This window comes from Magnolia sinica, chromosome 5, assembly GCF_029962835.1.
Source record: "Magnolia sinica isolate HGM2019 chromosome 5, MsV1, whole genome shotgun sequence".
NCBI lineage: Eukaryota > Viridiplantae > Streptophyta > Magnoliopsida > Magnoliales > Magnoliaceae > Magnolia > Magnolia sinica.
Window position 1 is genome coordinate 17,938,048 of NC_080577.1, and position 13,536 is coordinate 17,951,583.

A 13,536-nucleotide genomic window follows, 5' to 3' on the forward strand; every position below is an offset into this window, starting at 1 on the left:
TCTAATGAGCGGTCTGAATCAATCGATTCAACTCGATCTAAGAGCACTACAACGTATAAGTTGCCGGAGAGCACGAGAGCATTTCTCTTCTGTTCTATTGTAGGAGAAATTTACCACTGTACGACCCATTTACCAGGTGAAGCCCACCTCATTTTACCTTACTAATAAGCCCCAGGTGTACGGACGCCACCTCAAAGGTCGAAAATGCCCCTACTTTTTCCTTGAAGCGAATCGGCGGGTTTTGGAGGCTTAGGTTACCTATGGCTACGGATTATAACCGTAGCCATTGAAAAAGGGTGGTCACATTAATGCTGCCGACCTCTAGGTGTCTATACGGTAGTACCGCCCGGGTATGGTAGTGCTGGCCGGTTTTCTTTAAAAAATTGGGTAGGTCCCATCGTGGGCCCCACATAATTTTGAATATGCCCCACACTCATTGTTCATGATTTTTGTTGGTCTTACATCCACCTGTGCACTTTTTTTTTTTTTTTTTACATGGATAACTTCATTCTACCTACATTTTTCTCTAATACATATTTATATAAATATGTATATATAAGCATATAAACATTTTTTCTCTCTTTTTTTTTTTTTCATTTCTTTCTTTATTCATTCAACAAGAATGTCTTCTAAACCAAAATTAGTTACTTGATGTACCCTATATGATTTTGGGGTAGGAGAAGCTACTTTAGCCAACCAACCTATTTATTTTCTAAGATTCCATCAGGTCGATGGTCGAAAATCCATTTCATTCACTTCACAGTCAATTTCAATCAGTTTGCGGTTAATTTCATTCATTTCATTTACTTCACGATCAATTCCATGTATTTCACGATCAATCCCAACGATTCCGCTTTACTTCACGGTCAATTCCATGTATTTCACGGTCAATTCCCTTCACTTCATGGTCATTTCATGCATTTCACGGTCAATTCCCTTCACTTCACGGTCATTTCCATGCATTTCACGGTCATTTCCATGCATTTCACGGTCAATTCCCTTCACTTCACGGTCATTTCCATGCATTTCACAGTCAATTCCCTTCACTTCACGGTCATTTCCATGCATTTCACGGTCAATTCGCTTCACTTCACGGTCATTTCCATGCATTTCACGATCAATTCCCTTCACTTCATGGTCATTTCCATGCATTTCACGGTCAATTCACTTCACTTCACTGTCATCTCTAGGCATTTCATGGCCAATTCCAGCGATTCCATTTCATTTCACGGTCGTTTCTATGCATTTCACGATCAATTCCCTTTACTTCACGGTCATTTCCATGCATTTCACGGTCATTTTGCTTCACTTCATGGTCATCTCACATGCATTTCACAGTCATTTTTGGCGATTCCATTCATTTTCACGATCATTTCTATGCATTTCATGTTCAATTCCCTTCACTTCACGGTCATTTCCATGCATTTCACAGTCAATTCGCTTCACTTCACGGTCATTTTCATGCATTTCACGTTCAATTCGCTTCACTTCACGGTCATTTCCAAGCATTTCACGGTCATTCCCGGCGATTCCATATTGATTTACGGTCATTTCCATGCATTTCAATGTCAATTCCCTTCACTTCACGGTCATTTCCACGCATTTCACGGACAATTCGCTTCACTTCACGGTCATTTCCATACGTTTCACGGTCATTCCCGGCAATTCCATGTTGATTCACGGTTATTTTCACGCATTTCATAGAAATGACCGTGAATCAACACGGAATTGCCGGGAATGACCATGAAGTGCATGGAAATGACCGTGAGTGAAGCGAATTGACTGTGAAATGCCTGGAAATAACCGTGAAGTGAAGCGAATTGACCGTGAAATGCCTGGAAATGACCGTGAATCAACACGGAATCGCAGGGAATGACAGTGAAATGCATGGAATTGACCGTGAAGTGAAGGGAATTAACCATGAAACGAGTGGAAATGACCGTGAATCAACACGGAATCACCGGGAATGACCGTGAAATGCATGGAAATGACCGTGAACTGAAGCAAATTGATCGTGAAATGCAGGGAAATGACTGTGAAGTGAAGGGAATTGACCGTGAAATGCGTGGAAATGACCGTGAATCAACACGGAATCGCCGAGATGCACCGTGAAATGTATGAAAATGACCGTGAAGTGAAGTGAATTGATCGTGAAATGCGTGGAAATGACCGTGAAGTGAAGGGAATTGATCGTGAAATGCATGGAAATAGTCGTGAATCAACACAGAATCGCCAGAAATTACGGTGAAATGCATGGAAATGACCGTGAAGTGAAGCGAATTGACCGTGAAATGCGTGGAAATGACCGTGAATCAACACGGAATTGCCGGGAATGACCGTGAAATGCATGGAAATGACTATGAAGTGAAGCGAATTGACCGTGAAATGCGTGGAAATGACCATGAAGTGAAGGGAATTGACCGTGAAATGCATGAAAATGACCGTGAATCAACACAGAATCGCCGGGAATGACGATGAAATGCATAAAAATGACCGTGAAGTGAAGCAAATTGATTGTGAAATTCGTGGAAATGACCGTGAACTGAAGGGAATTGACCGTGAAATGTGTGGAAATCACTGTAAATCAACACGGAATCGCCAGGAATGACCGTGAAATGCATGAAAATGACCGTGAAGTGAAGCAAATTGACTGTGAAATGCGTAGAAATGACCGTGAAGTGAAGGGAAATGACCGTGAAATGCATGGAAATGACCGTGAATCAACACGGAATCGCCGGGAACGACCATGAAATGCATGGAAATGACTGTGAAGTGAAGCAAATTGACCGTGAAATTCATGGAAATGACCGTGAAGTGAAGCGAATTGACCGTGAAATGCATGGAAATGACCGTGAATCAACACGGAATCGTCAGGACTGACCGTTAAATGCATGGAAATGACCGTGAAGTGAAGGGAATTGACCGTGAAATGCATGGAAATGACCGTGAATCAACACGGAATCGCCGGGAATGACTGTGAAATGCATGAAAATGACCATGAAGTGAAGCGAATTGACCGTGAAATGTGTGGAAATGACTGTGAAGTGAAGGGAATTGACCGTGAAATGCATGGAAATGACTGTGAATCAACACGGAATCGTCGTGAATGACCGTGAATCAGCACGGAATCGTCGTGAATGACCATGAAATGCATGGAAATGAAAGTGAAGTGAAGCGAATTGACCGTGAAATTCGTGGAAATGACCGTGAAGTGAAGGGAATTGACCGTGAAATGCGTGGAAATGACCGTGAATCAACACAGAATCGCCGGGAATGACCGTGAAATGCATGGAAATGACCGTGAAGTGAAGCGAATTGATCGTGAAATGCGTGGAAATGACCGTGAAGTGAAGGGAATTGATCGTGAAATGCGTGGAATTGACCGTGAATCAACACAGAATCGCTAGGAATGACCGTGAAATGCATGGAAATGACTGTGAAGTGAAGCGAATTGACCGTGAAATGCGTGGAAATGACCGTGAAGTGAAGGGAATTGACCGTGAAGTGCATGGAAATGACCATGGATCTAAACAGAATTGCCGAAAATGACTGTGTAGTGAAGCGAATTGACCATAAAATGTGTGGAAATGACCGTGAAGTGAAGGAAATTTACGGTGAAGTGCATGGAAATGACTGTGAATCTAAACAGAATCACCGAAAATGACCGTGAAATGAATGGAAATGACCGTGAAGTGAAGCGAATTGACCGTGAAATGTGTGGAAATGACCGTGAAGTGAAGGGAATTGACCGTGAAGTGCATGAAAATGACCGTAAATCTAAATGGAATCACCGAAAATGACCGTAAAATGAATGGAAATGACCCTGAAGTGAAGCAAATTGATCGTGAAATGCGTGGAAATGACTGTGAAGTGCATGGAAATGACCGTGAATCTAAACGGAATCATAAAAAATGACCGTGAAATGAATGAAAATGATCATGAAGTGAAGCGAATTGACCATGAAATGCGTGGAAATGACCGTTAAGTGAAAGGAATTGACCTTGAAGTGCATGGAAATGACCGCGAATCTAAACGAAATCGTCGGAAATGACCGTGAAGTGAAGCGAATTGACCATGAAATGCGTGGAAATGACTATGAAGTGAAGGGAATTGACCGTGAAGTGCATGGAAATGACCGTGAATCTAAATGGAATCGGTGGAAATGACCGTGGAATGAATAGAAATGACCGTGAAGTGAAGCAAATTGACCATGAAATGCATGGAAATGACCGTGAAGTGAAGGGAATTTACTGTGAAGTGCATGGAAATGACCGTGAATCTAAATGGAATCGCCGGAAATGGCCTTGAAATGCATGGAAATGACCCTGAAGTGACGCGAATTAACCATGAAATGAATGGAAATGACCGTGAAGTGAAGTGAATTGACCGTGAAATGTGTGGAAATGACTGTGAATCTAAACAGAATTGCTGGAAATGACCGTGAAATGAATGGAAATGACCGTGAAGTGAAGAGAATTGACCGTGAAATGCGTGGAAATGACTGTGAAGTGAAGGGAATTGACAGTGAAATGCATGGAAATGACCGTGAATCAATACGAAATCGCCGGGAATGACCGAGAAATGCTTGGAAATGACCGTGAAGTGAAGCGAATTGAATGTGAAATGCATGAAAATGACCGTGAAGCGAAGCGAATTGACCGTGAAGTGAAGCGAATTGAATGTGAAATGCATGAAAATGACCGTGAAGTGAAGCGAATTGACCATGAAATGCATGGAAATGACCGTGAAGTGAAGTAAATTGACCGTGAAATGCATGGAAATGACCGTGAAGTGAAGGGAATTGACCGTGAAGTGCATGAAAATGCTCAAATTAACGTTCAATGTCCAATACTCACTTTATAATGGTTCTAAGTTCTAATTGATTTTAAATTAAATCAAATGGGCTTAGCTCTATTTGATTTTGATTCCAAGAAGAAGGAATACAACAATTCCTCTTTTCAAATAAGATTGGAATATAGGAATAAAATCAAATAAGCAAAGCTAACGAAAAGAATATTAAATATGCACAGCGTAGCTTAAAATGAACAAACTTATCTCAGAGTGGAGGCTTGAATTTTCTTGAAATTAATCAATGAAATACTTTAAAATTCGTGTTCAATTTATAGATGAAAAGATCACGTCTACGACTGGTCTTAGGCACCCTTCGACTAGTCATGGAACCAACGGCATTTTGAAATTTTTGAGCGCGATCTTAAAAACCGTTTTACGATTGGTCCTAGGGAGTCTACGACTGGTCGTGGACCACCTACGACCGGTCGTAGCTGACCTAGGACTGGTCGTAGACAACCAGGTTTGGTTGCTGGAGTTTGAGTCGTAGTTCTAGGACTGGTTGAAGGTCGAGTCGTGACCTCCCTACGACTGGTCGAACAGTCTCCAGGATTGGTCGTAGAGTAACCAAAAAATTTTAAAAATCTTTAACAACTTAGGACTGGTCGTGAAATTTCTTGGACTGGTCGAACCAATGCTAGGACTAGTCGAACAGGGGCCAGGACTAGTCTTAAAACAGATCAATTCATATAAATAGATTCATTTTGCATTATGTATACAAAATGACCTACCCTAAGGTCAATCTAAGGTCTATCATACCTGGGACATGAAGTATGAATATTGATCTTCATCCTTTCAGATGTAGGTTGACCTTTGAACCTTATGAAGCTTGAAATCTCTATCTTGATGTAGCTTGATCTTGAGATCTTCGAAAGCTTGAACTTAAACTTCATCTTGAGTTGTATTTGAGTCTTGAAATATACTTGAGTCTTGAAATATACTTGATTCTTGAAATGTACTTAAGTCTTACTCTTCTTATCGATGTAGCTCTGAACATTGATGCTTAAAGTATATGACTTTGCATTTCTTGAAGCAGAGCACTATACATGTCCTAAACCATTGTGATGCAGTGTCTTGATTATATATATATCAACATACAAACACAAGACACAAATAGAGGTTTTGGCACAACAAAATTTGACAATCAAAGGAGCATGAGACCATAGCACTTACAATCTCCCCCTTTGTCAAATTTTTGACAAAACACACTCATATAAAAATAAGAGAAGCACCACATGCATAATAAAGAATCATGCACCGATTGTCATAAACTAGCAAGCACACAACATTAATCTATACTTACTCACCTTGAGTAGCAGCACACATATGAAAAATATAATGATTGCTATACATATTATAGTACTACTCATATTCATAAGCAATCAAACTAAAAGCTTCCAAAAGAGCTTCCAAAAGCCTTCTCCCCCCTTTTGTCACAAAATGACAAAGGAAGAAACAATGTAAAGGATTAAAAGATGGAGTAATAGATGGATTTAATCGACAATATATAAGCAAGTAAAAGTTCATAATCCATTTACTAGTTTAACTAAAAAGTCAGCAAACCAACTAAAGTGCACAATCCAATATAAGTATGAAAGTTAATACAGACCAAGAATTAAAATCACTCAATCAGATCCTGAAGATGGAGCAGGAATGGTAGGATCAAGTTTATGCATCCCCTTGTTCAAGCGCCTAAGATACTTGCGCATATATTTAAACTGAAAATCATGGGCAACATTCATATTCTCTACCTTCTCCTCTAGAGCACGAAGATGAGCATCAAACTCAGATGGCTCATAGTTAGGATCATTTCCAGAATTTGAATCAAATTAATCGAAAATATCATCCATATTCACATCATCAGAAGGAAGATTACCTGCTTCTTCGTTCCCAGCTTCAGCTCCTCCACCACCAACATCCACTTGGCCACGAGCCAATTCCATCTTGTTAATATTCGAATTGTTAAAAATAAAATGATGGATGTGAGCCTCTCCAATAGGCATAACGACTAGCATGTAATTAGCTAAAACAGTCATGAAATAAGTAAAAAGAATATCACTATGACCTGGATGGAGACGAGACTGAATAATGGAATGACATATCAATGAAGGTAGACAAATTTTAGTACCAGAAATGACAGAGTGCAAAACACAGACCATAAAGGCAGTTTAATTCTGTCTTATTACCAGAACAAGGATACAGATTAGAAATAAAAATCTTGTGAAGTACCCTATATTTGGGTAACAAGTACCTTGAGAGGAGCGCATTCCCTTTATGAGTCCATTGCACATTCATGTTACATAAATCTCTGGTTAGTATACGCTTTTCAGATTCTGAGGGTTTTTCAGCTAAAGTATGAATAGCAATACCCTCCTCATTAATAGGTATATCCATTAACCTTGTAATCAGATGACGATCAACCTCAAATGAACCTTCTCTAGTATCAATTTTAAAAGTTAAATTCTCAAAAGAGAATTCTAAGATACATGCAAACATGGCCTGTGCAATAAATTGGTATGCAGCCCACCCCAATGTAAAATGTTATCCCATCCTACAGCTTGGAGGAGTGGAAAGATACCAAAAGGAGCAGTGTGTTCAATGAATACTGGTCTCTCAACAATGACACTACGTATACGCAAATCCCGCACATCAGAGGGATCATCTTCGGGAGACCGAAGATGGCGCCAGTGATTGGTGTTGATCTAGAGGATAATAGACCACGAGAAGTTTTCTTTTTTCCTCTAGCATCCATTTCCAAGAATAAACACACGGAAATAAGAAGATTCAATAGATTTGAAATGAGGTTTTGATAGATTAGATTTTTCAAAAGGAAACCCCAAAATTGTAATGAAAGATCAAATGGATTACTCCAAGAGTGAAAATGGAGTACTATTAACAAGAATCTACAAGAAAAATGCAAAAGAACCACTAACCTCAAAGAACAATGAAGGTGGGTTCGACTGGTCGGGCCTCGGCTCGTTGGAGAGGAAAAAGGAAATGAGGAAGATGAGATTTTTCCTTAATTTTAAAAGACCCAACGTGCTCCACGACCAGTCTTGAGATGTCCTCGACCGATCGTACGACGACTGGTCGAGTACATCCTCGACTGGTCATGTACCGACTAAAATATGCAATTTTCATAAAAATTTAAAATTTAAACACATAAATTATCAAATATAAATACATTATGATACAAGTATGTAAGAATTTTCAATTTAAATTGCACATACCTAGATCAAAATTTAATTTACTAAACCTGTTTTTATCAAGCGGTTTAGTGAAAATGTCAGCAAGTTGAGTCTTGGTCGGTATATATTCCAAAGATATTATCTTTTCTTCCACTAATTCACGAATGTAATGATACCTAATGCCAATGTGCTTGGTACGTGAATACTGGAATGAATTTTTAGAAATGTTTATAGCACTGGAATTATCACAATATAAGACCATAGAATCTTGTGCTATTCCATAATCACTTAACATAAGTTTCATCCAAATAAGCTGAGTACATGCATTTCAAGCCGCAATGTATTCAGCCTCAGTAGTTGAGAGTGATACAGATCTTTGCTTCTTGCTAAACCAAGAAACTAAACAATTTTCAATATAAAAACAACCACCACTGGTTGATTTCCTATCATCGATATTTCCAGCCCAATCAGCATCAGTGTACCCAGTCAACTGAACACTAGTATCATATGGATACTAAAGACCTAAATTAGCAGAACTTGCGACATATCGAATAATCCGCTTAACCGCAGTTAGATGTGACTCTTTAGGGTTAGCCTGATATCTAGCGCAAATACCAACACTGAAAGCAATATCAGGTCTACTAGCAGTTAAATAAAGCAAGCTACCAATCATGCTACAATATAATTTAGGATTCACATCTTTACCTGTAGAGTCCTTTGAGAGTCTTAGAGTTGTACTCATAAGAATCTCAAAACTCTTACAATTGTCAAATCCGAATCTTTTAATCAAGTTCAAGGCATACTTAGTTTGAGAAATAACAATTCCATCAGGTTGTTGTTTTACTTGCAAACCTAGGAAATAGTTTAACTCCCCAACCATGCTCATTTCGAACTTAGATTTCATTAAATCTGCAAACTCAACAGTTATGTCAGTACATGTTGATTCATAAATAATATCATCCACATAGATTTGAACTAATAGGATATCATCGTTATGTTTCTTAACAAAGAGCGTCTTATCGACACTACCCATTTGAAAATTATGACTTAGTAAAACTTAGTTAATTTTTCGTACCATGCTCTAGGAGCTTGTTTTAAACCATATAGAGTTTTTTTTAAGACGGTATACATGATTAGTAAACTTAGGGTCTTCAAACCCTGTAGGTTGTTCAACATATACTTCTTCATGTAAATCGCCATTCAAAAAAGCACTCTTTACATCCATTTGATAAATTTTAAACTTTCTAAAGCATGCAATGGATATAAAAAGTTTGATTGATTCAAGGCGAGCAACTAGGGCAAAAGTTTTATCGTAATCAATGCCTTCTATTTGAGTATACCCTTGTACAACCAGTCTTGCCTTGTTTTGAATAATGTTACCAAGTTCATCAGACTTATTTTTGAAAATCCATTTTGTTCTGATAATATGTTTATCTTTAGGTCTAGGAATAAGATACCAGACATCATTTCGAACAAATTGATTAAGTTCTTCCTGCATAGCTACTATCCAGTTTTCGTCAGAAAGCGCTTCTTTTACGTTCACCGGTTCTATTTGGGAAGTAAAGCACACGTAATTACATATGTCTTCTAATTGTCTACGAGTGCACACACCAGTGAGAGGGTTTCCAAGAATTTGAGTGGTTGGATGATCTTTGACAGTCCTCAATTTAAAGTTTTCTTGATTTGATGAATTATCTGGTTTGTCAATTAAAAGAACTTCATTATAATCTGAACTTGGGGCAGGTGTATTCAAGTGATCATCAATGACCACATTAATGGACTCTTGAATCACACTAGTCCTATTGTTCAGTACACGATATGCACGACTGTTTAAAGAGTATCCTAAAAAGATTCCTTTGTCACTTTTAGTGTCAAACTTTTTTAAATTTTCACGGTCACACAAAATATAGCACTTGCTACCAAAAACTAAAAAGTATTTGATAATAGGCTTCTTATCAAACCAAAGTTCATAAGCCGTTTTATTATTAGATTTACAAGTATAAACCTGGTTAATAATATAGCAGACGGTATTCACTACTTCAGCCTAAAGATTTCTAGGGAGCTTCATACTATTCAACATTACGTTTTTCATTTCTTGAAGCACTCTATTTTTCCTTTCGACAATTCCATTTTGTTGTGGAGTTTTGGGCGCAGAGAATTCATGCGATATTCCCTGATCGCTACAGAATTTCTCAAAACTGCTATTCTCGAACTCAGATCCATGATCACTACGGATCTTACAGACTTGAGAACTTTTTTCAGTCTAGATCCATTTGATAATCATTTTCATTTCATCAAGGGTTTCTGATTTATCTCTTAAGAAAGCTACCCAAGTGAATCTGGTACAATCATCCACAATTACCAGGATGTATTTTTTGCCACCACGACTCTCCGTCCTTGTAAGTCTTATAAGATCCATGTGGAGTAGCTCGAGTCGTCTTAATGTGGCATTGGAGTTCACCTTTTTGTGAGAGCTCCTTGTTTGCTTGCTATACTAGCATTCACCACATATTTTGTCTACTTTTTGTAATTTAGGTAGACCTCTTATTAGTTCTCCTTTACTCAATCTGTATAAATTACGGTAGTGTACATGTCTAAGGCGTTTATGAAATAATTCTGTCTCATCGGTATGGACTATGTAGCACGATTGATTAGATGAGCTGCCATTGCATACAATGTAGCAGTTTTCGAAAGTTCTGCAATCAGTTAATATTACAGAACCCTTTTTGTTTATGATTTCACAACCTTGATTTGAAAATTTCATACTATGATTGTTATCGCATATTTGAGATATGCTTAACAGGTTGTGTTTTAGTCCCTCAACATATAAAACATTCTTAAATAAGGGGAGGTTATAGAGTTAAACCGTACCTTAGCTAATAATTTTGCAGTTGCTACCATCACCAAATGTGACTGATCCATCAGTCATATCTTTAAGGTCGGTGAATAAAGCCTTGTCGCCTGTCATATGCCTGGAGCACCCGCTATTAAGGTACCACTTCGAATGACTTGTTGCTTTGAAAGCGGTGTGGGCAACCAAGCAGGTAACCTTAGGAATCCATTTCATAATTGTTTTGGGTTTAGGATTATAGTTTGTCTTTTTGTTTTTGTAATTGTAAGAATGACCCACTAAGTTAGATTTTAAGAGCTCCTTAAGCAAATCAACTATTTTTTCCGCTAAAGGGTTTTGGTTCTGATCTTTATAGTTGACATAGTTGCTTTTAGGTTTTTGAAAAGATTTAATATTTTTAGAAAAACTTTGATTAATATTTTTTCCTTTTGAGTTTGAGGTTTCTCCTCTTACAAACTTAGGAGGTGTGTTCTTTTGTTTAGAAGGTCTATTCTTATCATATCCCAACTCGGATCTATTGCCACATCTAGATCCGGATAAAAGTTTTTCAAACTTTGGATCTCCTTGGGCATACCTCCATGTATCCTTTAAACTCAAAAGTGAAGAGTTTTCAAGCTTAAGTTTATCATTTTCAGATTTAAGATTTTCAATCTGGGAGGTTTTGAATTCTAAATCACTTTTTGTCTTTTTAAAACAATCTGAAATAAGGAATTTTTCAAAAACAAGTGAATCAAAATTTTCTTTGAGTTTTAAAAACTTTTCTTTTTAAAGTTTCAATTTTACAGCAATTTTACAACTTTCCTTGTATGGGGCATTGTAAGCATCTTGAAGATCTTCTTCATTTTCATGATCACTATTTAGATTTAGTTGAATCATCATGATCTGAAAAAGTGAACTTGGCTAGAGTCATAAGGGCTTTAACTTCATTGCTCGACTCAATTTCAGAATCTTCTGATTCAGAAGAGGCTTCAGTGCCAGAAGATTCATCCCAAGTAGCCAACATTCATTTCTTTTTAGATTTGTCCTTTTTAGGACATTTGTTTGCTAAATGCCTATATTCTTGGCAGTTGTAACATTGACTATCTTTCAAAGACTTCCAAGTTTTAGTTTTAGATTTAGATCTTTTCTTATCATTTGATTTTTGAAAGTCTACCTTCTTTTTACTTTTGAAAATCTTGTAAAACATTTTTGCTAAAAGAGCCATATCATCTTCAGAATTTTCTAAATCAGAGTTTTCTTGAGAAATACATTTAGAAGATTTAATAGCGATAGATTTACCTTTAGGAGCTTTAAAGTTCAACTCATAGGTTTGTAAAGAACCAACTAGTTCTTCTGCCCTCATATTGTCTGTATCACGAAGTTCCTGGATCGCGGTTACCTTAGAGTTGAACCATTCAGGAAGTGAGTGTAGTATCTTTGCACATACTTTACTTTCTGAAATTTTGTCACTAAGACCCCACATAGAGTTTACAATGTCATTTAATCTTGTATAAAAGTTCATAAACATTTCATTTTCCTCCATATGAATTTCTTCAAATTTGGTTGTGAGGAGTTGGACTTTAGAATTTTTGACAATTGATGTACCCTCGTGCTTCATTTCTAATATATCCCAAGCTTGCTTTGCAGTATCGCAGGATATAATTCTTTTGAATTCATCCGGTGATAGTGCGCAAGTGATTGCGTTTAGTTCTTTTGCATTGGTACTACTCTCACTTTTTTGAAGGGTGGTTCAAGAGAAATAAGGTGAAATTTTTATTGATTTTGAACCATCGACACTAGTTACTTCCATGGTATGAGGGGTCCATTCAGTCATTGTAGCTTGCCACACGCTCTCATCCATTGATTTGAGGAAAATCTTCATCCTGGCTTTCCAATAGGCATAGTTGGAGCCATCAAATGGTGGAGGCCTAGTGACTGAAAGGCTATCAAAATTTGACATCTTAAATATAGCTTAGATTGTTAGCTCAGGAAATGAATCCAAAAATAAAGAATTTAAAAACGAGCTATTAGGCTTTGATACCACTTGAAAAGGCTAAGCTATATGTCCTAGAGAGCCAAAGCCCAAGCTAAATGTCCTAGAGGGCGGAGGGTGAATAGGACTATGCCAAATTTAAAATAATGATAGCGAAATTAAATAATGTGATAACCAAATAAAAGAAATCAATTCACAATGCTTAAATAGAAAACGGCCTCAATAATCAAGTATTGAGAGATTGAAACAAATGCAGTTCTAAGGACAACCTTACACCATAAAAACCAAGGGTTTATGGCAGGACAACCTTATTTTTAGAATGTTCTTTGAATCAAAAACTCAAACCGAAAAGGAATAAATAAATAGCAAGGAATTGAGATAAATTGCAAGAATTTAAATCTAAATTATTACGACATTCCCCACTTTGCTTGAAATGCAAATATTACAACATTCACATCCACACATACATTCAACAAACTTGAATGATAAAAGATAAGAATTTAAGCAAACATTCAAACCACAAAACACAAGAATTTATAGTGGTTCGCCTGTGTGTTCACCAACTGTTAAACAACAGCCACATAGCTACTCCACTCCTAATATCCTCACACAGGGGATATTAGTGTTCACTATCAAAATAGGTTTCACAGGTTCACCTAAAACCTTCACAATTGTGT